A 27,075-nucleotide genomic window follows, 5' to 3' on the forward strand; every position below is an offset into this window, starting at 1 on the left:
TTCAGCATTCTGTTACACGTGAGACCATTATTGAAAGTCCAAGGGTCACAAGATTTTAATAGGGTCCTGGAAAAAGGAGGGAGGGACAGTGCTCTGATGTCATGATCATCAGGGAGGTGAGAGCGGCCCCTGCTGTTGGGAGGATCAAGCTGCAAAGATGAGGCAGTTTCAGACCTGAGACCAAGCAGAGTTCCTCTCTGCCCCGACCTGCCACAACCCCAAGCTATGGCCCTCATGCTAGGAGCATTTGGATTGGCTGTGTGTTCTCTGATGTTATGCATGCTCATTGTTGGGGCAGACTTTAAAATCAGGTGTTCAAAGGCAACACTGCTGAACCACACAGCATCTTCTTTGCTGGCTTCTCAATGTTAGGCTTTCTGGGTTTGTTCCTGAGAGAGGTCTCAGGTGTTTCACCCATTGCTGCTCTGTGAACTTCCCTCACCACACTCAGGAGCCCTCAGGAGGATGCTGGGACTCGTTGGAAGCTGGAAACTGGTGAGTGTCAGAGACCAGTATTCTATGGTCACAGGAAGTGAGCTGGGCCAGTAGCCAGGACCCTGGTGTCCTGTCCTGTGTCTAAAGGAAAAGGGTTTGTGTGAACCCTGGGGCCTCACAGCTTTCCAAATTGATGGTGATTACAGAATCCACATGGAGAAATGAACTTCCACATGTGATCTGATACCCTTTGGTTGAGAAACGAGGTCACTAGTTTACAATTCAGTCCTGTCAGCACAGCTCTTCCTAGGTTCTGAGTCAGGTTTTGTTTGATGCTAATAACAGAATGGTACAGACTCAGTTATTTAGAAAGAAATGATATTTGTCTCATGGTTTGGGTCCAAGGTCGGAGGGCAGTATCTGTTGATGGTCATCTTGTTGGCAGAGGTTTGGGTGGCACAGAGACCATATGACCAAATAATGAAATTGCAGGAGGTTCAAATATGAAGTGGTTTCTATAGCACACACCTGGGAATAAGCAGTCACTCAATAATCACATGAATTGATTTAGCCTAATCACTTCATTAGGGTCCCACCTGTTCCCAATGATTAATCTCTTAATTGGGATTAAATGCCTTCACACCCTTGTGTGGAGAGTAAAAATCTTTGTAAAGGCTAATCATTCTTCACTCCTCAACCCCAAGCTAACTGGTGTGAGAACTGAGAATAAAATAAACTGTTGAACACACAGTAGTTTCATTATGCATCCAAATTTGGCTTAGTCAAATGATAGCTTGTAGCATTTGAGAATATCTCAGAATATCAGATTCTGCTGGCTATAAATTTGAGAGTTCATTTGTGACTGGTAAAAGAAAAAAATTCTTTTCTCCCCAATTCCTGTACCTTTGATTTTAAGACTCAGATATTTCATGGGCAATATGAGTGGCTATGATTCTGTCTAATACACAAATTTCAGGCCATAGCTAAGCTCATGCAAATAAGATAGCTTTAGAGGGGATCTCTGGATAACTTCATAATTTTGACTGGAGCCAGAAAATCAAATACATGCTTTTCATTGGTATATGCCTGGGATGTTTTTACGTTAAAATCTTAATCCATTATGTCTACTAACTCTATATATTGTCAGAATTGAACTGTTGGTAAGTCATAGGTGTTATAGATGTGTTGTTTGATATTAGGCAAACAACACACATTTGGTGTTAGTGATCACGAAAATGACTGCACAGGTCACAGACTTAAACTGATTTCAAGTGTTTGATTTCTGGTGAGAATTAAGACCTTGGAGGAGGGAGCCAATGCAAACTGTTGGAAGGGAAAAGTAAAAAGTGTGGAACTCTCAGAATTAAATGTTCTGGCTGCTGAGGTTTGTCTTAGTTCCTGAGAGTGAATCCCCTTAGTCTGCATCTCCTGAGTGATCCCCAAAGTCTGGGAACCTGAGTTTGGTGTCCCTTGATACTGTGGGATAAATAGGTTGTTTCCTTTTAATTGCACTTAGTACACCAGTTTAGAAATTATGTGCCATGATTTCATGTGAGACATATATACTCTTGCATAGATCCCTAATATACAGTAATACAACGTGAAAGGAAGACAATTGTTGACATCTTTGTTTTCTGCTAAATTTGAATAAGAATGTTAACATCCATAGAACTAATATTCAGGAAAATATAGGGGCCTTGGTCAGTTCAGGTATTTTCCCAATCTCTTCTACTTCTGTCCCCAAGAGGAAAGTCCTGGTTCTTTGATGTTTTTTGTTTGCTTACTTTCTGTTTCTCTAAACCATCAGTTTTGCTAGCTTTGACAATATCTTTCTTGATTTTTGTTCCTCATCGGCTAATTCTTGGCCTTTTTTGTTACATTATGGCAAAATGCTGTCATGTTATAGATTGTGTATAGACTGTGCTTCTGTAGGAAATATTGATAGTTAAAATGGATTGTCTATCTTTTCTTCCATATACACTGATTTTTGTGCTTTTTCAACTTGAAGTGACCTTATTTATTTATTTTCTCCATCTAGTGTTAGCTGATGTATCTGCACAATGACATATGGATAACTATTAATTACCCCTGGTTGGGTATTTATACCATTGTATTTATTTGTTCTGATAAACACTGGGCAATCCTTGCAGTTTTGTAAGCATTTTTCTTAAATATTCTGATGCTCTATCTATGAACACTGATATGAAACACTGTACTATCCTCATAGAAAATGATCTGCTCATCTCATTGTGTAACCCTTTTAAATTTTCTGACACAAATCCTGATTAACCTGAAGTGCATATTGCTTTTCCAGGCTTCAATGTAATGGTGTTATAATGGACCATGTTTCTGCATATTTTCTATTTAATCATTTTATATCTTCATTCTGTTTTACTTTTGAAATCTGTACATATGTATCTTAAGTTCACAAAAATGTAATGTATTTAGCACATAAAATTGGTTTGGAACACTATTTCTTTGGAAGCTCAGGTATCTTATAAAAGAATGTTCTCAACTCTTTATTCCTATCATTTATATAATTTCTGTCATTATTTTTAATGATCAGAAACTGTAACAACACTGTTCATTGTTAAGTTTTTATTAAAATGATAATATTATCTGTTAGGTTACATTGGAATAAAGAATATAAATATTTTGCTATCCCTCCATTTGCTTTCAGTCTTTTCTTTACTTGGATACTTCCAAGACTATGTTGCTCTTTATGTCTGATGAATTATTTTCTAATTTACTTGATAGAAAACAAGAGACAATGAATGAGAGAAAGAGCTCCTGTTCACAAGTTCACTTCACAAATGCTCACATCTTCCAGGGAGGGATCAGATCTAAACCTGAGAGCAGGTAACTCACTTCAGGTTTTCCATGTGGGTGGCACAAACCACATGTCTTGAGACATCATCATGACTTCCCAGGGTCTGCTTTAATTGGAAGCTGGAGTTAGGATCAGAATCAGGAAATGCACCCGGGTCCTCCATTGTGGAATACAGTTTTATTAATCTTAACAGTTACCCTAAGCCTTTTTTTTAAAACTGAAATACATGGATCCAAGTTTGAACATCATGCCTGTAATTTGACAACAGTATTAAGAATGAATGAAACAGTATAAAGAGATGGGGTCATGAGCAGTGAGTTAAGCCATGACTTGAGATGCCCTCATCTCATATTTATCTTCCTCATTCAGGTCCTGGCCATTCCCCACTTCCAATCCAGATTCTTGCTACAATGTATCTGAGGGGCATTTGATGATGTCTTAAGTACTCATGTACCTTCTGCCTACATTGGAGATACAAAAGGTGTTCCTGGCTCCTAGATTAAACTGGAACCAGTCCCAGGTTTTGCAAACATTGACAAGTGAACTGGTGGATGGAAGATCTATCCACTACTGTCCCTCCTCCTTTCAAGTAAATAAATACATATTAAAACCTTACAACTATTCTTCCATTTAGGTTCAAGTTTAGCTTTGCAACAATGGCATTCATAGAATATCAGAAAGTCATGCAAGGGATGAGCAGAAAGTTCAATGGGAAAGGCAACCTTGATTTTTAAATTTTAAGATTATTTAAATAATCCTTAGCAGGACTGGAGATTATTGCTTTATTACTTTCTTATGCTTTGTAAATGATGTAGTTTGGTTAATCACATATTGCAGATAGTTCATTGATAGAATATAGAGACATTTCTGATTTTTAAAATTTTGCTCAGTCTACACTATATATACACTACTTGTATATTATTACAGGATACAGTGCAACATTTGAGTATGCACACAACATAATTTAATCTAGGAAATGAAGATTTTCCTTGCTTATTTTGTGTTTAAGGCCTACAAGCTCCTCCTTTCCAATTTCTTATACAGTGTATCTTATCAGGAACTAAAGTCACAACATTATATTATGGAACACTGCAACTGGTTCATTCTTTCTAACTCTGTTTCTATATCTGTTATCCTACCACCCAGTATCTTCAGTAATGAATCTTCCCATCCTAATTAAAAACATTTATATTTATATCCACCATTTTTTAGAAACCCATATATCAGAGAACATGTGAGATTTATTTCTTCCTATGCCAGTCTTACTTCACTTAAGGGTCTCCAGTTCCACCCATTTTGAAGCAAATAATATTTCAATCCTTTTTAATCACTGATTTAGGATTGGAAAACCTGTAACACATTGATAGATTCCTAGGTTGGTTCCAAATATTTACTACCATGAATAGTGCTGTAGTCAAAACAGAAAGCAGAAATCTCTTTTGCACGCAGATTGAATTTCCTTCTGATACATACACAATGGTTGGAGAGGTTTATCCCTTCTCATTTTTGGAGGGATGGCCATACTAAGTCTTCATAATGCTCAGGCTAACTTTCATTCTCATCAATATCATATATTTTAAAATATTTATTTATTTGAAAGTCATAGTTACAGATAGAAAGAGAGAGAGAGATCTTCCATCCCCTGGTTCACTCCCTAAATGCTGCAATGGGCCAATACAAAGCCAGGAACCAGAAGCTTCCTCCTGGGTCTCCCATGTGGGAGCCGAGGCCTAAAGACTTGGGCCAGCTTCCACTGATTTCTCAGGCCACAGAAGAGAGCTGGATCAGAAGTGGAGCAACTGGGACTCAAGTCCTCATATGGGATTTTGGCACTGCAGGTGGCGGCTTTAATTGCTACACAACAGTGCAGGCTCCAATAACTTATTAAAGTTTTATTTTCTTCATACCCCACTAGCATTTGTTAGTGAGGTGACACCTAGTGTATTTTGATTTGCATTTTCCTATATAATAATTATATTGCATGTTTTCCCATTTTTGTTGACCATGGGTATTTCTTCTTTACAGAAATGCCTGTTCAGATCTTTTCCAAATTCTTAGATATATTTGTGCATAATTTCAGCAGTTTCATATGTATTCTGAATTTCAGTTCTTCATGAAATGCAGAATTGGCAAATAATTTATCCCAGTCTACTGGGGTATTAAAATAATTTTATTCATATAAGGTGAACAAATTTCATGTATTTCATATACACAGACATAAGAGCATAATATTTCCCACCCTAACCTCCCTCTTGCCCATGCTCCAACCCTCTGTCCTCCTTCCTCTCTTATTTTTTCTTTTTATATCTATAATTGCATAATTTCAATTATTTCATAATCACAAGCTTAACTCTGCACCAAATAAAGAATTGAATGGAACAAGTAGAAAAATCACTGTTTATCAAGAGTATAGACAAGGATTGTAAGCAATAACCAAAACTCAACATTGCATTTTTGTGCTTTGTTTATTTGTTTATTTTGTGCTGGTTTATTTGACTGAGAATAATGGCTTCCATATGAATATATTTTGTTGTAAAAGACAACATCTTATTAATTTATATAGCTGAGTAGTTTTGCATAGTGTATATATACCACATTTTCTTTAATCATTATTCAGTTGATGAATCTCTAGGTTGATGTCAGATCTTAGCTATTGATCTGCAATAAACATAAGGTGCAGACAAGTCTTCCTTATGCAGATTTCATTCTATTTGGGTAAATTTTTAGGAGTGGGATGGCTGTGTATGCGGTAGAACAATTTTCAGATTACTGAAAAATTACCAGACTGTGTTCCATAATGGTTTACAATTTAACCGGCAGTGGATTATAGTATTTTATCACCCATATATTTGCTAACATTTATTGTTTTATAATTTTTGAAAGATAGCCACTCTAATTGGGGTGAGGTTTCACCCTCATCATCCTTTTGATTTGCATTTCCTGATGGCTAATCATCCTGAGCATTTTTAAATGTTTCTGTTGACCATTTGAATGTCATCCTTCAAAAATGTCTGTTTTGTCCTTTGCCCACTGCTTGACAGGATTTTTGTTGTTTTTGTTGTTCTGGATTAGTTGAACTCTTTGTAGATTCTGGATATTAGACCTTTAACCATTGCAAGATTTGCAAATGTTTTCTCCTGTTCTCTTGGATGCCTCTACAATATGTTGAGCAATTCCTTTGCAGTGCATAAGCATCTTAGCTTAATGCAATCCTATTTGTTTATTTGTGCTTTGATTGCCTATCATTCAGGGGTATTTAACAAGAATTCTGTGTGTATGCCAATGTCTTGCTGAGTTTCCCAATATTTTCATCTAGTAATTTGATGTTATCAGGTTATTGTTTTATATCATTGATCCATCTATAGTTCATTTCTGTATAAATTGTAAGGTGGTGGTCTTGTTTCATACTTCTACATGCAGAATCCAAGTTTTCCAGTAACATATGTTGAAGAGTACCTTTTTTCAGGCATTTATTTTGGCTCCTTTGTCAAAGATCGGTTGGTTGTACATGAGTGTATTAAGTTCTGGAATTTCTACTCCAGTCCATTGGTCTACATGTTTATTTTTGTGCCAGTATTAGACTTTTTTGATTCTAACTGACCTGTAGATGTCATGAAATCTGATATTGTGATGCCTCTGGCTTTGTTTTATTCTTTAAGTTTGCTCTAGCTATTCAGGATCTCTTGGGCTTCCATATGAATTTTAGCATCATTTTTTCTATCATTTTTTTCCGAAGAATGTCATTACTATTTCGATTGGGATCATATTGAACATGTAAATTGCTTTCAGTAGTATGGACATTTTGATTCTATTAATTCTTCTAATCCATGAACATGACAGATATTTCCATGTTTATGTTCTCCTATTTATTTTAAAAATGTTTTGTAATTACCATTGTAGAGATATTTGACCTCTTTATTTAAATTTATTCCAATTTGTTTGGCTATTGTGAATTGAACTGATCTTGCATGTCCTTTCTCATCATAGAATTGTCTTTTTATACAAATGCTATTGAATTTTGTGTATTGATTTTATCTTGCAAATTTACCAAACTCTTTTCAGTTCCAATAGTCTCTTGGTGGAGTCTTTTGGCTTCCCTATATATAAGATCATATCTTCTATCAACAGTAATAATTTGACTTCAACCTTTCCAATTTGTATCCCTTTGCTTGGATTTTGCTTGCTGGTGGCTCTCAAGTAAGCCTTCTAGAACTATATTGAATAGCAATTATGGGGGTGAGCATCCTTGTAGCTCTTAGTGGAAATGCTTCCAATTTACCCACACAATTTGATGGTGGCTCTGTGTTTGTCATAAACTACCTTGAATGTGTTCATGAATATTCCTTCTACTCCCAGTTTAAGGTTTTTATCAAGGACACATTTTATCTAGTGCATTCCCACTTGGTCTGGGTGAATTATATTTCTAATGTGTTGTTATGTTTGATTAGCAAGTATTTTGAGGATTTTTTGCATCTGTATTTATCGAATATATTGGTCTTAATTTGCTTTGTACATATACCTGGTTTTAGAATTAAAGTGATGCTGGTTTTATAGGCGTTAAGAGGTGTTTTATCTTCACTCTGATGATTGTCTTCTTTGTCGTGAATTATCTTCTTAGTTTGATATAAGGTTTCTCTATTAGTTTTTTATTGCCTGTTCTTAGGGTATCTTATCAAGAAGCCATTGCTTATGTCAATGTCTTATAGTTTTCTCTATATTTTGTAAGTTTCAGTTCTCACATTTACATCCATGACTCACTTTCAGTTGACTTTGTATAGGAAAAGAGGGGTAGTCATCTGGATTTAGTGATGTCCATATGGATATCCTGTTGCCTCTGGACAATTTACTGAATAGACTATACCTTTTCCAGTGTATTTTTGTTAGCTTTGTAAAAGATCTATTGTCTGTATGTATCTGTATTTCTTTTTGGGAGCCTCTATCCTCTTACACTGGTCTATTCATCAGTTTTTATGCCAGGGTTTACCATACATCTATGGTATGTATTGAACTCATTTGTTGTGACCCAAGATGTGTTCTGTTTCTCAAGAGTTACTTTTCTATGTGTAACATTTTTTAATATATGTGAAGATATGAGATTTAGGTTTATTTTTCTAGATACATGATGAATTCCATTGATTTTGATGGAAAGCATATTGTATATGTAAATTAACTTGGATAATATGGAAATATTAGAAAGTATTTCAATCTGTGAATATGATCTCAGATTCTTTATCATGGCTTTAGAATTGTTGCTATAGAGGCATTTTACATCACAAGTCAAATTTATCCAGGGTATTTTATTTCTTATTGTGAATTTAATTTCTTCTTTAATTTATTTTTTTCAGTGGGTTCACAATAGTATAGGTATATAAAACTAATTCTGATTTTTTGTGCTTACTTTGTATCCTACAAATCTACCAGTCATTTACCAGTTCAGGTGGCCTGTTGTTGAACTCGTTGCATTTCCATATAAATAGAATAAAATCATCTGGAAAAATAAATAATTTCAATTTGTTCTTTTCTATATCTGTGTCTTTTATTTCCTTCCCTTTTCTTTTTGTTTTGCCTAGACCTTACATTGCAGTATTGAATATAAAAGTAAAAAATGTGCATCATTTTATGGTTCCAATTATAGGGTAAATGCTTTCATTTGTTGGCATTCAATAGAATCTGGCTCAGTTTCCTGAAATGCAAGGGTTTTGTAATTGAAGTATATGCAATCTATAAGTGTTCTGCTCAATTTACTTCTCATAAGTGAATGTATAATTTTATACAAAATGTTTTCTGCATCTAGTTTATTATACTGATGTTTATTTTTGATTAATATGAATTATTGGAATTATGAATTACATTCATATTTTCCCTGTTCCTATATTACATCTGACTTGATTATGATATCTGACCATTTTATTTTATTTTATTTTTTGGATTCCAAGCTGGATTCAATTACTATCAAATTTTGCACCTATATTCTAATATAAACTCTATTAGGATGACACTGTTGCATTATATTCAGCAGGGACTCTGCTTTGTAAGTTTTTATTTGAAAAAAGAGAATCAGAGATAAACAGAGATCTTGCATCTATCAGGTCACGTTAGGAAAAACTGGCCTCATATAATGAGTTTGGAAAAGTTACCACCCTAACAATTTGTATAATACTTTTCAAAAAATTGGTGTTTTTTTAATTTTGTAGATTTTAGCAATAAATACATTTGTTGCTGATCTTTCCTTTGAACACTTTATTCCTCATTTTTTTTAACTTTTATTTAATGAATATAAATTTCCAAAGTACGACTTATGGATTACAATGGCTTCCCCCACATACCGTCCCTCCCACCCACAACCCTCCCCTTTCCCACTCCCTCTCCCCTTCCATTCACATCAAGATTCATTTTCGATTATCTTAATATACAGAAGATCAGCTTAGTATACATTAAGTAAGGATTTCAATGGTTTGCTCCCACACAGAAACATAAAGTGAAAAATAATAGATGATTTTTTTAAAATGATGAAGAAATCAGTTCAGACCTATTGTCATGTTTAATCCAAGTGAGAGTCAAGTTGGGAATTGATAATTTCTTTTTTTTTTTACAGAAGATCAGTTTAGTATACATTAAGTAAAAATTTCAACAGTTTGCACCCCATAGAAACACAAAGTGAAATATATTGTTTGAGTACTCGTTATAAAATTAAATCTCAATGTACAGCACATTAAGGACAGAGATCCTACATGAGGAGTAAGTGCACAGTGACTCCTGTTGTTGACTTTACCAATTGACACTCCTGTCTATGGCATCAGTAATCTCCCTATGCTCCAGTCATGAGTTTCCAAGATTATGGAAGCCCTCTGTGTTCTCTGACTCTTATCTTGTTTAGACAAGGTCATGGTCAAAGTGGAGGTTCTCTCCTCCCTTCAGAGAAAGGTACCTCCTTCTTTGAAGACCTGTTCTTTCCACTGGGATCTCACTCACAGAGATCTTTTTGCCAGAGTGTCTTGGCTTTCCATGCCTGAAATACTCTCATGGGCTTTTCAGCCAGATCCGAATGCCTTTAGGGCTGATTCTGAGGCCAGAGTGCTATTTAGGAAATTGTATTTCCACATGCAGAAACATGAAGCAAGACGCCTACCTTTCACCTTAGACAAAAATTCACTCAACATGGATTAAAGACTTAAATCTATGACCTGACACCATCAAATTATTAGAGAGCATGGAGAAACCCTGCAAGAAATAGGTACTGGCGATGACTTCTTGGAAAACACCCCAGAAGCACAGGCAGTCAAAACCAAAATTAACATTTGGGATTGCATCAATTTGAGAAGTTTCTGTACTGAAAAAGAAACAGTCAGGAAAGTGGAGAGACAACCGACAGAATGGGAAAAAATATTTGCAAACTATGCAACTGATAAAGGGTTGATAACCAGAATCTACAAAGAGATCAAGAAACTCCACAAAAACAAAACAAACAATCCACTTAAGAGATGGGCCAAGGACCTCAATAGACATTTTTTAAAAGAGGAAATCCAAATGGCCAACAGACACATGAAAAAATGTTCAAGGTCACTAGCAATCAGGGGAATGCAAATCAAAACCACAATGAGGTTTCACCTCACCCTGGTTAGAATGGCTCACATACAGAAATCTACCAACAACAGATGCTGGTGAGGATGTGGGGAAAAAGGGACACTAACCCACTGTTGGTGGGAATGCAAACTGGTCAAGCCACTATGGAAGCCAGTCTGGAGATTCCTCAGAAACCTGAAGATAACCCTACCATTCAACCCAGCCATCCCACTCCTTGGAATTTACCCAAAGGAAATTAAGTTGGCAAATAAAAGAGCTGTCTATATCTTAATGTGTATTGCAGCTCAATTCACAATAGCTAAGACCGGGAATCAACCTAAATGCCCATCAACAAAAGACTGGATAAAGAAATTATAGGATATTCACTCTACAAAATACTATACAGCAGTAAAAAAATGAAATCTGTTCATTTGCAACAAAATGGAGGAATCTGGAACACATCATGCTGAGTGAAGTAAGCCAGTCCCAAAGGGACAAATACCATATGTTCGCCCTGATCAGTGACAACTGACTGAACACCAAAAAGGAAACCTCCTGAAGTGAAATGGACACTATGAGAAACGGTGACTTGATCAGCATAGCCCTGACTGTTAATGAACAACTTAATACATTATCCTCTTAGTATTTTTTTGTCTGTTCTACTTTATTCCTCGTTTAATGTTCTTTCTCAGTATTGCTCTATTCAGAGATGTTATTATTATTGTAGAAAACTTTTTATAATTCCCTTAATTAAACTTAAGTTTATTTATTTATTTTTAAAATTTTATTTCATAAATATAAATGTCCAAAGTACAACTTTTGGATTATAGCGACTTCCCCCCCCCCATAACCTCCCTCCCACCCACAACCATACCATCTCCCACTCCCTCTCCCATCCCATTCACATCAAGATTCATTTTCAATTATTTTTATATATAGAAGATCAATTTAGTATATGCTAAGGAAAGATTTCAACAGTTTACACATACACAGAAACACAAAGAATAGAGTACTGGTTTAGTAGTAGTTTTACCATTAATTCACATAGTACAACACATTAAGGACAGAGATCCTACATGGGGAGTAAGTGCACAGTGACTCCTGTTGTTGACTTAACAATTGACAATCTAATTTATGATGTCAGTAATCACCGGAGGTTCTTGTCATGAGCTGTCAAGGCTATGGAAGCCTCTTGAGTTCACCACCTCTGATCTTATTTAGACAAGGCCATAGTGAAAGTGGAAGTTCTTTCCTCCCTTCAGAGAAAGGTACCTTCTTCTTTGATGGCCCGTTCTTTCCACTGGTATCTCACTCACAGAGATCTTTCATTTAGGTCTTTTTTTTTTTTTTTGCCAGAGTGTCTTGGCTTTCCATGCCTGAAATACTCTCATGGGCTTTTTAGCCATGTCTAAAACCTTAAGGGCTGATTCTGAGGCCAGAGTGCTGTTTAGGACATCTGCCAATCTATGAGTCTGCTGTGTATCCCACTTTCCATCTTGGGTTGTTCTCTCCTTTTAATTCTATCAGTTAGTATTAGCAGATACTAGTCTTGTTTAGGTGAACCCTTTGACTCTCAATCCTATCATTATGATCAATTATGAATTGAAACTGATCACTTTGACTAGTGAGCTGGCATTGGTACATGCCACCTTAATGGGATTGAATTGGAATCCCCTGGCATGTTTCTAACTCTACCACTAGGGGTATGTCTGATGAGCATAGGCCATACTGTACATCTCCCCCCTCTCTTATTTCCACTCTTATATTTAACAGAGATCACTTTTCAGTTAAATTTAAACACCTATGAATAATTGCATGTTAATTAACAAGTTCAACCAATGGCATTGAGTAGAACAAAAAATACTAAAAGGTCAAAATAGTAAGTTGTTTTTCAACAGTCAGGACAAGGGCTGATCAAGTCATTTTTTTCTCATAGTGTACATTTCACTTCAACAGGTTTCCTCTTAGGTGCTCAGTCAGTTGTCACCAATCAAGAACATATATTTGTCCTTTTGGGACTGGCTTATTTCACTCAGCATGATGTATTCCAGATTCCTCCATTTTGTTGCAAATGAACAGATTTCATTTTTTTACTGCTGTATAGTATTTTGTAGAGTGAATATCCTATAATTTCTTTATCCAGTCTTTTGTTGATGGGCATTTAGGTTGATTCCCGGTCTTAGCTATTGTGAATTGAGCTGCAATACACATTAAGATATAGACAGCTCTTTTATTTGCCAACTTAATTTCCTTTGGGTAAATTCCAAGGAGTGGGATGGCTGGGTTGTATGGTAGGGTTATCTTCAGGTTTCTGAGGAATCTCCAAACAGACTTCCATAATGGCTTTACCAGCTGGCCTCATATGATGAGTTAGGAAAAGTTACCTCTCTAACTTTTCAAAAGATTGGTGTTATATTTTTTTTAATTTTGTACATTTTATTAATGAAGATATCTGTTGCTGATCTTTCATTTGGACACATTATTCCTGATTGAATGTTCTTACTCAGTATTGCTCTATTCAGATATGTTATAATTATAGAAAATTTTATTTAATAAATATAAATCTCAAAAGTACAACTTTTGGATTATAGTGATTCTTTGCTCTATAACCACCCTTCCACCCACAAACCATCCCATCTTCTACTCCTTCTCCTATCCCATTCTTCATTAAGATTCATTTTAAATATCTTTATATACAGAAGATCAACTCTATACTAAGTAAAGATTTCAACAGGTTGCACCCACACAGAAAGACAAAGTATAAAGCATGGTTTGACAACTAGTTATAGTGTTAATTCTCATAGTAAAAAACATTAAGTACACAGGTCCCAATATAGGGAGCAAGTGCACAGTGACTCCTGTTGATGATTTAACAGTTCAGACTTTTATTTATGATGTCAGTAATCATCTGAGGCTCTTTTCATGAGCTGCCAAGGCTATGGAAGCCTCTTGAGTTCACAAAGTCCAACATTATTTATACAATGTCATAATCAAACTGGAAGTTCTCTCCTCCCTTCAGAGAAAGGTATCTCATTCTTTAATGTCCGCTTCTTTCTGCTGGAATCTCACTCACAGAGGTCTTTCTTTAAGGTCATTTTTGCCACAATGTCCTGTATTTCTATGCCTGAACTACTCTCATGTGCTTTTTAGCCAGAACCAAATGCCTTAAGGTGTGATTCTGAGGCCAGAGTTCTGTTTACAGCATTTGTCATTCTAAGAGTCTGCTCTGTGACCTGCTTCCCATCCTGGATTGTTCTCTCCTTTTTAATTCTGCAATTATTAGCAGACACTGGTCTTATTTGTGTGCTCCCTTGACACTTAATCCTCTTTATGATCAGTTATGGACTTAAACTGATCACTTTAATTAGTAAGGTGGCATTGATACATGCCAATTTTTAGTATTTTGAGTCCCATGGCAAGTTTATACTTTACCCTTAGGGGTAAATACCTGGGAGCATGTGCCAAACTGTATATCCCCTCCATCTCTTATTCCAACTCTAATTTTTTATTTCAATTTGATTTAAACACCTAAGAATAATTCCATGTTAAGTAAAAAGCTCAACCAATGGTATTAAGTAGAAAAAGAAAATACTAAAATGAATAAAATAGTAAGCTGTTCCTTGACAGTCATCACAAGGGCTGATCAAGTCATTGCTTCTCATAATGTCAGTTTCACTTCTATAGTTTTCCTTTTAGATGCTCAGTTGTCACGTATCAGGGAGAACATATGATATTTGTCCCTTTGGGCCTGGCTTATTTCACTCAGTATGATGTTTTCCAGATTCCTCCATTTTGTTGCAAATGACAAGATTTCATTTCTTTTACCACTGTGTAGTATTCTGTAGAATACATATCACTTAATTTCTTTTTCCAGTCTTCTGTTGATGGGCATTTAGGTTGATTCCATGTCTTAGCCATTCTGAATTGCGCTGCAATAAACATTGAGGTGTAGACAGCTCTTTTATTTGCCAATTTAATTCTCCTTGGGTAAATTCCAAAGAATGGAATTGCTGGGTCATGTGGTAGGGATACATTCAGATTTCTGAGGTATCTCCAAACTGTATCCATAGTGGCTTTACCAGTCTGCATTCCCACCAACAGTGGGTTATTGTGCCTTTGCCCCTGCATCCTCACCATCATCTGTTGTTAGTTGATTTCTGTATGAGAGCCATTCTAACTGGAGTGAGGTGAAACCTCATTGTGGTTTTGATTTGCATTCCCCTGATGGCTAGTGATCCTGAACATTTTTTCATGTGTCTGTTGGCCATTTGGATTTCCTCTTGAAAAATGTCTATTTAGGCTCTTGGCCCATCTCTTAAGTGGGTTGTTTGTTTTGCTGTTGTGAAGTTTCTCGATCTCTTTGTAGATTCTGGTTATTTTTTTTTACAGGCAGAGTTAGACAGTGAGAGAGAGAGAGACAGGGAGAAAAGTTTTCCTTTTCTGTCGGTTCACCCCCCAAATGGCTGCTACACTGGCACCCTGCGCTGATCCAAAGCAAGGAGCCAGATGCTTCCTCCTGGTCCCACATGTGGATGCAGGGCCCAACCACTTGGGACATCATTCACTGCCTTCCCAGGCCACAGCAGGGAGCTGGACTGGAAGAGGAGCAACTGGGACAGTACCCGGCACCCCAACCGGGACTATAACCCAGGGTGCCAGCTCCACAGGTGGAAGATTAGCCAAGTGAGCTGTGGCGCCTGCCAGATTTTGGTTATTAATCCTTTATCAGTTGCATAATTTGCAAAGATTTTCTCCCATTATTTCAGTTGCCTCTTCACTTTGCTGACTTTTTTTTTGCAGTACAGAAACTTTTAATTTGATGTAATCCTTGTTATTAATTTTGACTTTGACTGCCTATGCCTCTGGAGATTTTTCCAAGAAGTCTTGCCTGTGCCTATATCTTGCAGACTTTCTCCAATGTTCTGTAATAATTTTATGGTGCTGGGTCATAGATTTAGATCTTTAATCCACGTTGAGTGGATTTTTTGTGTAAAGTGTAACATAGGTGTCTTGCTTCATACTCCTGCATGTGGAAATCCTGTTTTCCCAACAATATTTGTTTAAGACTCTCCTTGCTCCAGGAATTGGTTTTAGCTCCTTGATCAAATATAAATTGGTTGTAGATGTTTGGATTGATTTCTAGTGTTCCTATTCTGTTCTATTGCCTATCCATCTGTTTCTGAACAGTACCATGCTGTTTTGATTATAATTGCACTGTAGTATGTCTTGAAATCTGTATTCTGATGCCTCCAGCTCTGTTTTTGTTGTATAAGACTCATTTATCTATTGGAGGTCTCCAGCACCTCAATATATGTTTCTATATGAATATCAGCATCATTTTTTCTAGGTCTGATAAGAATGTGTTTGATATTTTCATTTATATCACATTGAATCTGTAAATTGCTTTTGGAAGAATGGACATTTTGATGATATTGATTCTTCCAATCAGTGAGCATGGAATATTTTTCCATTTTTTGGTATCCTCTTCTAGTTCTTTAAGATTTTGTAATTCTCATTATAGAAATATTTGACATCCTTGGTTAAGTTTTTTCCAAGGTATTTGGTTTTTTCTGGTAGCTGTTGTGAATGGGATTGGCCTTAGAAGTTATTTCTCAGTTCTGGCAGTGTCTGTATACAAAGGCTGTTGATTTTTATGTATTGATTTTATATCCTGCTACTTTGCCAAATTCGTCTATGAGTTCCAATAGTCTCTTAGTGGAGTTCTTTGGATCCCTTACATAAAGAGTCACGTTGTCTGCAAAGATGGATAGTTTGACATTTTCCTTTCATTTTGTACCCATTTTAATTTCTTTTTCTTGACTAATGGCTTGGCTAGAACTTCTAGTACTATATTGAACAGCAATGGTGAGATTTGGCATCCCTGTCTGGAACTGGATCTCAGTGGAAATGCTTCCAACTATTCCCCATTCAATAGGTTGCTGGCCATGGGTTTTTCTTTTTATTTTTTTTAACTTTTATTTAATGAATATAAATTTAAAAAGTATGGCTTATGGATTACAATGGCATACCCCCATATCGTCTATCCCACCCGCATCCCTCCCCTTTCCCACTCCCTCTCCCCTTCCATTCACATCAAGATTCATTTTCGATTCTCTTTATATACAGAAGATCAGTTTAGCATACATTAAGTAAAGATTTCAACAGTTTGCTCCCACACAGAAACATAAAGTGAAAAATAATAGATGATTTTTTTTAAATGATGATGAAATCAGATCAGACCTATTGTCATGTTTAATCCCAGTGAGAGTCAAGTTGGGAATTGATAATTTCTTCTTTTTTTTAACAGAAGATGAGTTTAGTATACATTAAGTAAAAATTTCAACAGTTTGCACCCCCATAGAAACACAAAGTGAAATATACTGTTTGAGTACTCGTTAAAGCATTAAGTCACAATGTACAGTATATTAAGGACAGAGATCCTACATGAGGAGTAAGTGCACAGTGACTCCTGTTGTTGACTTTACAAATTGACACTCCTTTTTTTTTCACCTTTTATTTAATGAATATAAATTTCCAAAGTACGGATTATGGATTACAATGGCTTCCCACCCATAACGTCCCTCCAACCTGCAACCCTCCCCTTATCCACTCCCTCTCCCCTTCCATTCACATCAAGATTCATTTTCGATTCTCTTTACATACAGAAGATCAGTTTAGCATACATTAAGTAAAGATTTCAACAGTTTGCTCCCACACAAAAGCATAAAGTGAAAAATACTGCTTGACTACTAGTTATAGCATTAAATCTCAATGTACAGCACACTAAGGACAAAGATCCTACATGAGGAGTAAGTACACAGTGACTCCTGTTGTTGACTTAACAAATTGACACTATTGTTTATGGCGTCAGTAATCACCCTAGGCTCTTGTCATGAGCTGCAAAGGCTATGGAAGCCCCCTGAGTTCACTGACTCTGATCATTTTTAGACAAGGCCATGGTCAAAGTGGAAGTTCTCTCCTCCCTTCAGAGAAGGTACCTCCTTCTTTGATGACCCATTCTTTCCACTGGGATCTCACTCACGGAGATCTTTCATTTAGTTTTTTTTTCCCCCCAGAGTGTCTTGGCTTTCCATGCCTGAAATAGTCTCATGGGCATTTCAGCCAGATCCGCATGCCTTAAGGGCTGATTATGAGGCCAGAGTGCTGTTTAGGACATCTGCCATTCTATGAGTCTGCTGTGTATCCCACTTCCCATGTTGGATCATTCTCTCCCTTTTTGATTCTATCAGCTAGTATTTGCAGACACTATTCTTGTTTATGTGATCCCTTTGGTTCTTAGTCCTATCATTACTATCAATTGTGAACAGAAATTGATCACTGGGACTAGTGAGATGGCATTGGTACATGCCACCTCAATGTGATTGAATTGGAATCCCCTGGTATGTTTCTAATTCTACCGTTTGAGGTAAGTCAGCTTGAACATGTCCTGAATTGCACATCTCTTCCCTCTCTTATTCCCACTCTTATATTTAACAGCGATCACTTTTCAGTTAAGTTTCAGCACTTAAGAAGAATTGTGTATTGATTACAGTATTCAACCAAACGTATTAAGTAGAACAAACAAAAAAATACTAAGAGGGATAACATATTAAGCTGCTCATCAACAGGGTGAGGGCTGATCAAGTGACATTTCTCATAGTGTTCATTTCACTTTAACAGGTTTCCTTTTTGGTGCTCAGTTAGTTGTCACCTATCAAGGAGAACAAGTGGTATTTGTTCCTTTGGGATTGGCTTATTTCACTCAACATAATGTTTTCCAAATTCCTAACAGGGATCACTTTTCAGTTAAAATTTAAACACCTAAGAATAATTGTGTGACAATTACACAGTTCAACCAATGGTACTAGAACAAAAAAAATTCCTAAAATGGATAAAGTATTACATTGTACATCAACCATCAGGACAAGAGCTGATCAAGTCACTGTTTCTCATAGTGTCCATTTCACTTCAACAAGTTTCCCCTTTAGTGCTCAGTTAGTTGTCGCCAATCAGGGAGAACATATGATATTTGTCCCTTTGGGACTGGCTTAATTCACTCAGCATGATGTTTTCCAAATTCCTCCATTTTGTTGCAAAGGACTGGGTTTTGTTGTTTTTGACTGCTGTATAGTATTCAATAGAGTACATGTCCCATAATTTCTTTATCCAGTCTACTGATGATGGGCCTTTGGGTTGGTTCCAGGTCTTAGCTATCGTGAATTGAGCTGCAATACACATTAATGTGCAGACTGCATTTTTGTTTGCCAATTTAATTTCATCTGGGTAAATTCCAAGGAGTGGGATGGCTGGGTTGAATGGTAGGCTTATATTCAGGTTTCTGAGGAATCTCCAGACTGGCTTCCATAGTGGCTTAACCAGTTTGCATTCCCACCAACAGTGGGTTAGTGTCCCTTTTTCCCCACATCCTCACCAGCATCTGTTGTTGGTAGATTTCTGAATGTGAGCCATTCTAACTGGGATGAGGTGGAACCTCATTGTGGTTTTGATTTGCATTTCCCTGATTGCTCGTGATCTTGAACATTTTTTCATGTGTCTGTTGGCCATTTGGATTTCCTCTTTTGAAAAATGTCTATTGAGGTCCTTGGCCCATCTCTTAAGTGGGTTGTTGGTTTTGATCTTGTGGAGTTTCTTGATATCTTTGTAGATTCTGGTTATCAACCCTTTATCTGTTGCATAGTTTGCAAATATATTTTCCCATTCTGTCGGTTGTCTCTCCACTTTCCTGACTGTTTCTTTTTCAGTACGGAAAATTCTCAAATTGATGCAATCCCAAATGTTAATTTTGGTTTTGACTGCCTGTGCTTCTGGGGTGTTTTCCAAGAAGTCATTGCCAGTACCTATATCTTGCAGGGTTTTTCCAATGCTCTCTAATAATTTGATGGTGTCAGGTCGTAGATTTAAGTCTTTAATCCATGTTGAGTGGATTTTTGTGTAAGGTGAAAGGTAGGGGTCTTGCTTCATGCTTCTGCACGTGGAAATCCAATATTCCCAGCACCATTTATTGAATAGACTGTCCTTACTCCAGGGATTGGTTTTGGAACCTTGATCAAATGAGCTGGCTGTAGATGTATGGATTGATTTCTGGTGTTTCAATTCTGTTCCATTGGTCTATCCATCTGTTTCTGTGCCAGTACCATGCTGTTTTGATTACAACTGCCCTGTAGTATGTCCTGAAATCTGGTATTGTGATGCCTCCGGCTTTGTTTTTGTTGTACAAGATTGCTTTAGCTATTCGAGGTCTCTTGTGCCTCCATATGAATTTCAGCACCATTTTTTCCAGATCTGAGAAGAAGGTCTTTGGTATCTTGATTGGTATTGCATTGAATCTATAAATTGCTTTTGGGAGAATGGACATTTTGATGATATTGATTCTTCCAATCCATGAGCATGGAAGATTTTTCCATTTCTTGGTATCCTCTTCTATTTCTGTCTTTAAGGTTTTGTAATTTTCATCGTAGAGATCTTTAACATCCTTGGTTAAGTTTATTCCAAGGTATTTGATTGTTTTTGTAGCTATTGTGAATGGGATTGATCTTAGAAGTACTTCCTCAGCCATGGCATTGTCTGTGTATACAAAGGCTGTTGATTTTTGTGCATTGATTTTATACCCTGCTACTTTGCCAAACTCTTCTATGAGTTCCAATAGTCTCTTAGTAGAGTTCTTTGGGTCCCCTAAATAAAGAATCATGTCATCTGCAAAGAGGGATAGTTTGACTTCTTCCTTCCCAATTTGTATCCCTTTAATTTCTTTTTCTTGCCTAATAGCTCTGGCTAGAACTTCCAGAACTATATTGAATAATAGTGGTGAGAGTGGGTATCCCTGTCTGGTACCAGATCTCAGTGGAAATGCTTCCAACTTTTCCCCATTCAATAGGATGTTGGCTGTGGGTTTTTCATAGATTGCTTTGATTGTATTGAGGAATGTTCCTTCCAAACCCAGTTTGCTTAGAGTTTTCATCATGAACGGGTGTTGTATTTTATCAAATGCTTTCTCTGCATCTATTGAGATAATCATATGGTTTTTCTTCTCAAGTCTGTTAATGTGATGTATCACATTGATTGTCTTGCGCACACTAAACAATCCCTGCATACCAGGGATAAATCCCACTTGGTCTGGGTGGATGATCTTTCTGATGTGTTGTGGCATTCTATTGGCGAGAATTTTATTGAGGATTTTTGCATCTATGTTCATCAGGGATATTGGTCTGTAATTCTCTTTCAGTGCTGCATCTTTCTCAGGCTTAGGGATTAAGGTGATGCTGGCTTCATAGAAAGAATTTGGGAGGATTCCCTCTTCTTCGATTGTTCTGAATAGTTTGAGAAGAATTGGAGTCAGTTCTTCTTTAAATGTCTGGTAGAATTCAGCAGTGACTCCATCTGGTCCTGGGCTTTTCTTTGTTGGGAGGGCCTTTATTGCTGTTTCAATTTCTGTCTCAGTTATGGGTCTGTTTAGGTTTTCTATGTCTTCCTGGTTCAATTTAGGTAGGTTGCATGTGTCCAGGAATCTATCCATTTCTGATAGGTTTCCCTGTTTGCTGGCATACAAGTCCTTGTAGTAATTTCTGATGATTCTTTTTTATTTCTGTGGTGTCTGTTGTTACGTTTCCTTTTTCATCTCTGATTTTATTGATTTGGGTCTTTTCTCTTCTTTTTTTTAGTTAGTTGGGCCAATGGGGTGTCAATTTTGTTTATTTTTTCAAAAAACCAGCTCCTCGTTTGGCTGATTTTTAGTAATGTTTTTCTTGATTCAATCCTGTTGATTTCTTCTCTGATTTTAATTATTTCTCTTCTCCTACTAGATTTGGGTCTGGTTTGCTGTAGGTTTTCTAGATCCTTGAGGTGAATTGAAAGCTCATCTATTTGGTGCCTTTCCAATTTCTTGATATAGGCACCTATTGATATAAACTTTCCTCTTAACACTGCTTTTGCTGCGTCCCATAAGTTTTGGTATGTTGTGCTGTTATCCTCATTTACTTCCAGAAAATTTTTGATTTCTCTTTTAATTTCTTCTATGACCCATTGTTCATTCAGGAGCATGTTGTTCAATCTCCATGTGTTTGTGTATGCTCTAGGGATTCCTGAGTTGCTAATTTCCAACTTCATTCCTTTATGGTCTGAGAAGCTGCATGGTATGATTCTAATTCTTTTGAATTTGCTGAGACTTGCTTTATGGCCTAGTATGTGGTCAATCCTAGAGAAGGTTCCATGTACTGCTGAGAAGAATGTAAAATCCTTAGCGGTAGGATTGAAAGTTCTGTATATATCTGTTAGATCCATTTGGGCTATAGTGTCGTTTAAATCTACTGTATCCTTGTTGATCTTCTGTCCTATTGATCTGTCTATTTCTGAGAGTGGAGTATTGAAGTCCCCCAGTACTATTGTATTGGGGTCTATGTCTCCCTTTAAGTCCCTAAACAAATCTTTTAGATAAACTGGTGCCCTGTAGTTAGGTGCATATACATTGATAATTGTTATATCTTCTTGTTGTATTGATCCCTTAATCATTATATAGTGTCCCTCTTTGTCTCTCTTAACAGTTTTTGTGGTAAAGTTCATGTTGTCCGATATTAAGATGGCTACGCCCGCTCTTTTTTCATTTCTGTTGGCATGGTGTATCTTTTTCCAGCCTTTCACTTTCAGTCTGTATGGATCTTTGTTGGAAAGATGTGTTTCTTGTAAGTAGCAAATAGATGGGTTTTGTTCCTTAACCCAATCAGCCAATCGGTGTCTTTTAACTGGACAGTTCAGGCCATTAACGTTCAATGTGACTAATGAAAAGTGGTAACTTTGCCCTGCCATTTGCCAAAGATAAGTTCTAATACATGCTTTGAATTCCCTGTGATCTTTTGCTATGAGGTTTCCTTCCTTTACCTTCTTTCATATTGATGACCGTGTTTCTGTGTTTCTGTGTGTAACACATCTTTAAGCATCTTTTGCAGGGCTGGACGAGTGGCGACAAATTCTTTCAATTTCTATTTGCTATTAAAAGTCTTTATTTCACTTTCATTCACAAATGATAGCTTTGCAGGATATATTCTGGGCTGGCAGTTTTTCTCTCTTAGTACCTGGGTTATATCTCGCCATTCCCCCATAGCTTGTAGAGTTTCTGATGAGAAGTGAGCTGTGAGTCTGATTGGAGATCCTCTGAGAGTAATCTGATGTGTCTCTCTTGTACATTTTAGGATCTTTTCTTTATGTTTCACTGTGAGAGTTTAATTACAACGTGTTGTGGTGAGGATCTCTTTTGGTCATGTTTATTAGGGGTTCATGAACTTCCTGTACTAGGATTTCTCTGTCCTTCTCCAAACCTGGGAAATTTTCTGCTAATATCTCACTAAAAAGGCCTTCTATTCCTTTCTCCTTCTCCATGCCTTCAGGAACTCCTAGAACCTGAATGTTGGTTTTTTTAATAGCATCCTGCAGATTCCTGACAATATGTTTTAGATTTCTAATTTCCTCTTCTTTTCTTGGTCTGACTGTATCCTTTCCTGTTCTCTGTCTTCTAAGTCCGATATTCTCTCTTCTGCTTCACTCACTCTGTTTGTAAGGCTCTCTATTGTGTTTTTCATTTGATCTATTGAATTCTTCACTTCATTATGATTTCTCGTCACTATCACAGTTTCCTGTTGTACTAGTTGTTTCATTTCATTTTGATTCCTCCTTAATATTTCATTTTCATGAGAGAGATTTTCTATCTTGTCCATTAAGGATTTCTGTAGTTCAAGAATTTGTTTTTGAGAACTTCTTAATGTTCTTATCAATTTTTTGAGATCTGCTTCTTGCATTTCTTCTATCTCATCATCTTAATAATCTTGAATTGGGGTGTCTTTTCATTTGGGGACGTCATGGTGACTTCCTTGTTTTTATTACCTCGGTTTTTGCATTTGTTATTTGGCATATTGGAGATATTTGGTTTCTTCACTGTGGTGCTTTTTCTTGTTATACTATGACTCTAGATTAAGTGGACTGTCTGTTTTTGATGGAGCCTTAGAGGCTTGAGATGGGTGTGGCCTGGGAGCTCTGTTTGGTGTGCCAAAGGTGACACTCCCAGGTTAGGCATGGTAAATCTTTCTCTCTCTCTTTCTTTCTTTTTTTGATTCAAAATGGAATTAATTCTGCACAGCTGAACGAAGTTGGAGGTAGTTAGCAGGCAAATGATAGACCCACAGGAGCCAGAGATCGGAAGCTCTTTCCCAAGGACCACACAGGAATCTGGTCTGCCCTCAGGGTTGGCTCAGATTCTCCTTCAGTCTCCCACTGGGTTGCCAAAGTTACGGAATTGTAGCGTCTCTGGAGAGTACTCACATGAATTCCGTGAGTTCTCTCCCCCACCGTCTCTTTTTTCACAGTCTCAGTTCAGTAGCGCCACAAATTTACTAGGTCCTAATCTCCTGTTAATTCGCCCTGCCAAGAGTCAGGTTTTTCTGCTAGGCTCAGGGCCGGTGCAGACCTGAGGTTGCTCTGCTTATGACGTATGTCCAAGATGGCGCCTGCTCTTTGTCTTGCTAACCCTTGAGAGGTGAGCGGAGAGAGAGAAACCTGTGTCCGTACCAGTCACCTTTTTTTTTCTCTCTCTCTCTTCCAGTTAGCCTGGTGAACTTTTCCCCCCCGGGGGTCATTCCCTCTAGTCTCCTCTCTCTGCTTGCCTGCCGGTGTCTCGGGCTATTGAGGTTCGGCTCACCTCGCGTTCCAGCGCTGGTGTATTGAGTCTGCCGCTGGTGTCCCGAACTGTGGGCTCCCACGCTCTCCACGCAGGTCCACTGTGAATCATGCATTCCGGAAGAGTTTCTTCTGCTGTTTCCTCCCCTACTCTTCCTTGAATCTGCAGTATCTCCACTTTTATTAAACTGTCTCTCCCCGGACTATCAGTGTGCTCCCTTCCTATTCCGCCATCTTGCCTCTGGCCGTGGGTTTTTCATAAATTTCCTTAATTGTGTTGAGGAATGTTCCTTCTATACACAATTGGGTTAGAGTTTTCATCTTGAAATGGTTTTGTAATTTATCAAATGCATTCTCTGCATCTATTGAGATAATATATGATTTTTCTTCTGCAGTTTGTTAATGTGGTGTATCACATTGATTGATTTGTGAATGTTGAACCATCCCTACATACAAGGATAAATCCCACTTGGTCGGGTTGGATGATCTTTCTAATTTGTTGTTGGATTATTTTGACTTTAATTTTGTTGAGTATTTTTTTGTATGTTCTTTAGAGAAATTGGTGTGTAATTCTCTTTCTCTGCTACATCTTTTTCAGGTTTAGGAATTAAGTGATACTGGCTTTGTAGAAAGAATTTGGAAGGATTCCCTCTCTTTCAATTGTTTTGAATAGCTGGAGAAGAGTTGGAGTTATTTCTTCTGTAAATGATAGAATTCAGCAGTGAATCTCTCTTGTCCTGGGCTTTTCTCTGTTGGGAGGGCCTTTATTACTGATTCAATTTCTGACTTTGTTATGGGTCCCTTTTTGGTTTTCTATGTTTCTTGCTTCAATTTTTGTAGGTCATGTATGTCCAGGAATCTATCCATTTCTGACAGATTTCCCCGATTGCTGGCATACAATTCTTTGTAGTAATTTATAATGACTCTTGTTATTTTTGTGGTGTCTGTTGTTACATTTCCTTTTCATGTCTAATTTTATTGATTTGTGTCTTCTCTCTCCTTTATTTGGTTAGTTGGGCCAATGGTGAGTCAATTTTGTTTATTTTTTTCAAAAAATCCTTTCAGCACTTAGCTTCTCTTTTGTAATTTTTTTGGATTCAATTTTGTTGATTTTCTCTCTAATCTTAATTATTTCTTTTGTCCTACTAGTTTTGGGTTTGGTTTGGTGTAGTTTTTCTAGATCTTTGAGATGAATTGATAGCTCATTTATTTGGTGCCTTTCCAATTTCTTGATGTAGGCACCTATTGCTATAAACTTTCCTCTTAACACTGCTTTTGCTGTATCCCATACGTTTTGATATGTTGTGTTGTTATCTTCATTTGTTTCCTGAGAGTTTTTGATTTCTCTTTTGATTTCTTCTTTGACCCAGTGTTCATTCAGGAGCATGCTGACATTCTCCATGTGTTTACTTATGCTCTAGAGAATCCTGAGTTGCTGATTTCCAGCTACATTCCATTGTGGTCTGAGATGCATGGTAGGATTTTGATTTGTTTTAAATTTGCTGAGACTTGCTTTATGGCCTAATATGTGGTCTATCCTAGCGAAAACCCCCTGCACTAGTGAGAAGAATGTGTATTCTGTAACATTAGGATGAATATTTCTATACATATCTCTTAGATCTGTTTGTTCTCTAGTGTCAATTAAATCTGCTGTTTCCTTGTTGATTTCTGTCTGGTTGATCTGTCCATTGCTAAAAGTGGAGCATTGAAGCCCCCCAATATTATTGTATTTTAGTCTAAGTCTCCCTTTAAGTTCCTTAACATATCTTTTAAATAAACTGGTGCCCTGTAATTAGATGCATATATATTTATAATAGTTACATTTTCCTGTTGAACTGATACCTTAATCATTATATAGTGCCTCTCTCTGTCTCTCTTAACATTTTTGTGTTAAAGTCTATTTTTTCTGATATTAAGGTGGCTGCATCAGCTCTTTTTTGGTTTCTTTTGGCATGGAATATCTTTTTCCAAACTTTCAATTTCAGTCTGCATGCATCTTTGTTGGAAAGATGTGTTTCTTGTAAGCAGCAAATAGATGGGTTTTCTTTTTTAATCCATTCAGCCAGTCTGTGTCTTTTATTTTAAACTTTTACTTAATGAATATAAATTTCTGAAGTACAGCTTATGGATTACAATGGTTCCCCCCCAAAAGGTTTCCTCCCACCTGCAACCCTCCTCTCTCCCACTCCCTCTCCCCTTCCATTCACATCAGGATTCATTTTCAATTATCTTTATATGCAGAAGATCAATTTAGCATATATTAAGTAAAGATTTCAACAGTTTACACCCACACGGAAATACAATGTGTAAAATACTGTTTGAGCACTAGTTATAGCATTAAATCAAAATGTACAGCACATTTAGGACAGAGATCCTACATGACGAGTAAGTGCACAGAGACTTCTGTTGTTGACTTAACAAATTGCAATTGTTGTTCATGGCATTAGTAATCACCCTAGGCTCTTGTCATGATTTGGCAAGGCTATGCAGGCCTTTTCAGTTTTCCGACTCTGATCATATTTAGACAAGGCCATGGTCAAAGTGGAAGTTCTCTCCTCCCTTCAGAG

General features: G+C 37.0%; 1 long non-coding RNA gene across 1 annotated transcript in view; it reads left to right on the top strand.

Annotated features, from left to right (window-relative positions):
* Positions 1–84: 84 nt before the first annotated feature.
* Positions 85–27,075, top strand: part of LOC149126175 (uncharacterized) — a 38,445-nt gene continuing 11,454 nt past the window's right edge. Inside the window, exon 1 of the long non-coding RNA XR_016235596.1 lies at positions 85–495. This is a non-coding gene — a long non-coding RNA (uncharacterized LOC149126175). The remainder of the gene's footprint in view (positions 496–27,075) is intronic.

Source organism: Oryctolagus cuniculus, chromosome 6, assembly GCF_051225735.1.
Source record: "Oryctolagus cuniculus isolate XC-2025 breed Fujian yellow rabbit chromosome 6, ASM5122573v1, whole genome shotgun sequence".
Taxonomy (NCBI): domain Eukaryota; kingdom Metazoa; phylum Chordata; class Mammalia; order Lagomorpha; family Leporidae; genus Oryctolagus; species Oryctolagus cuniculus.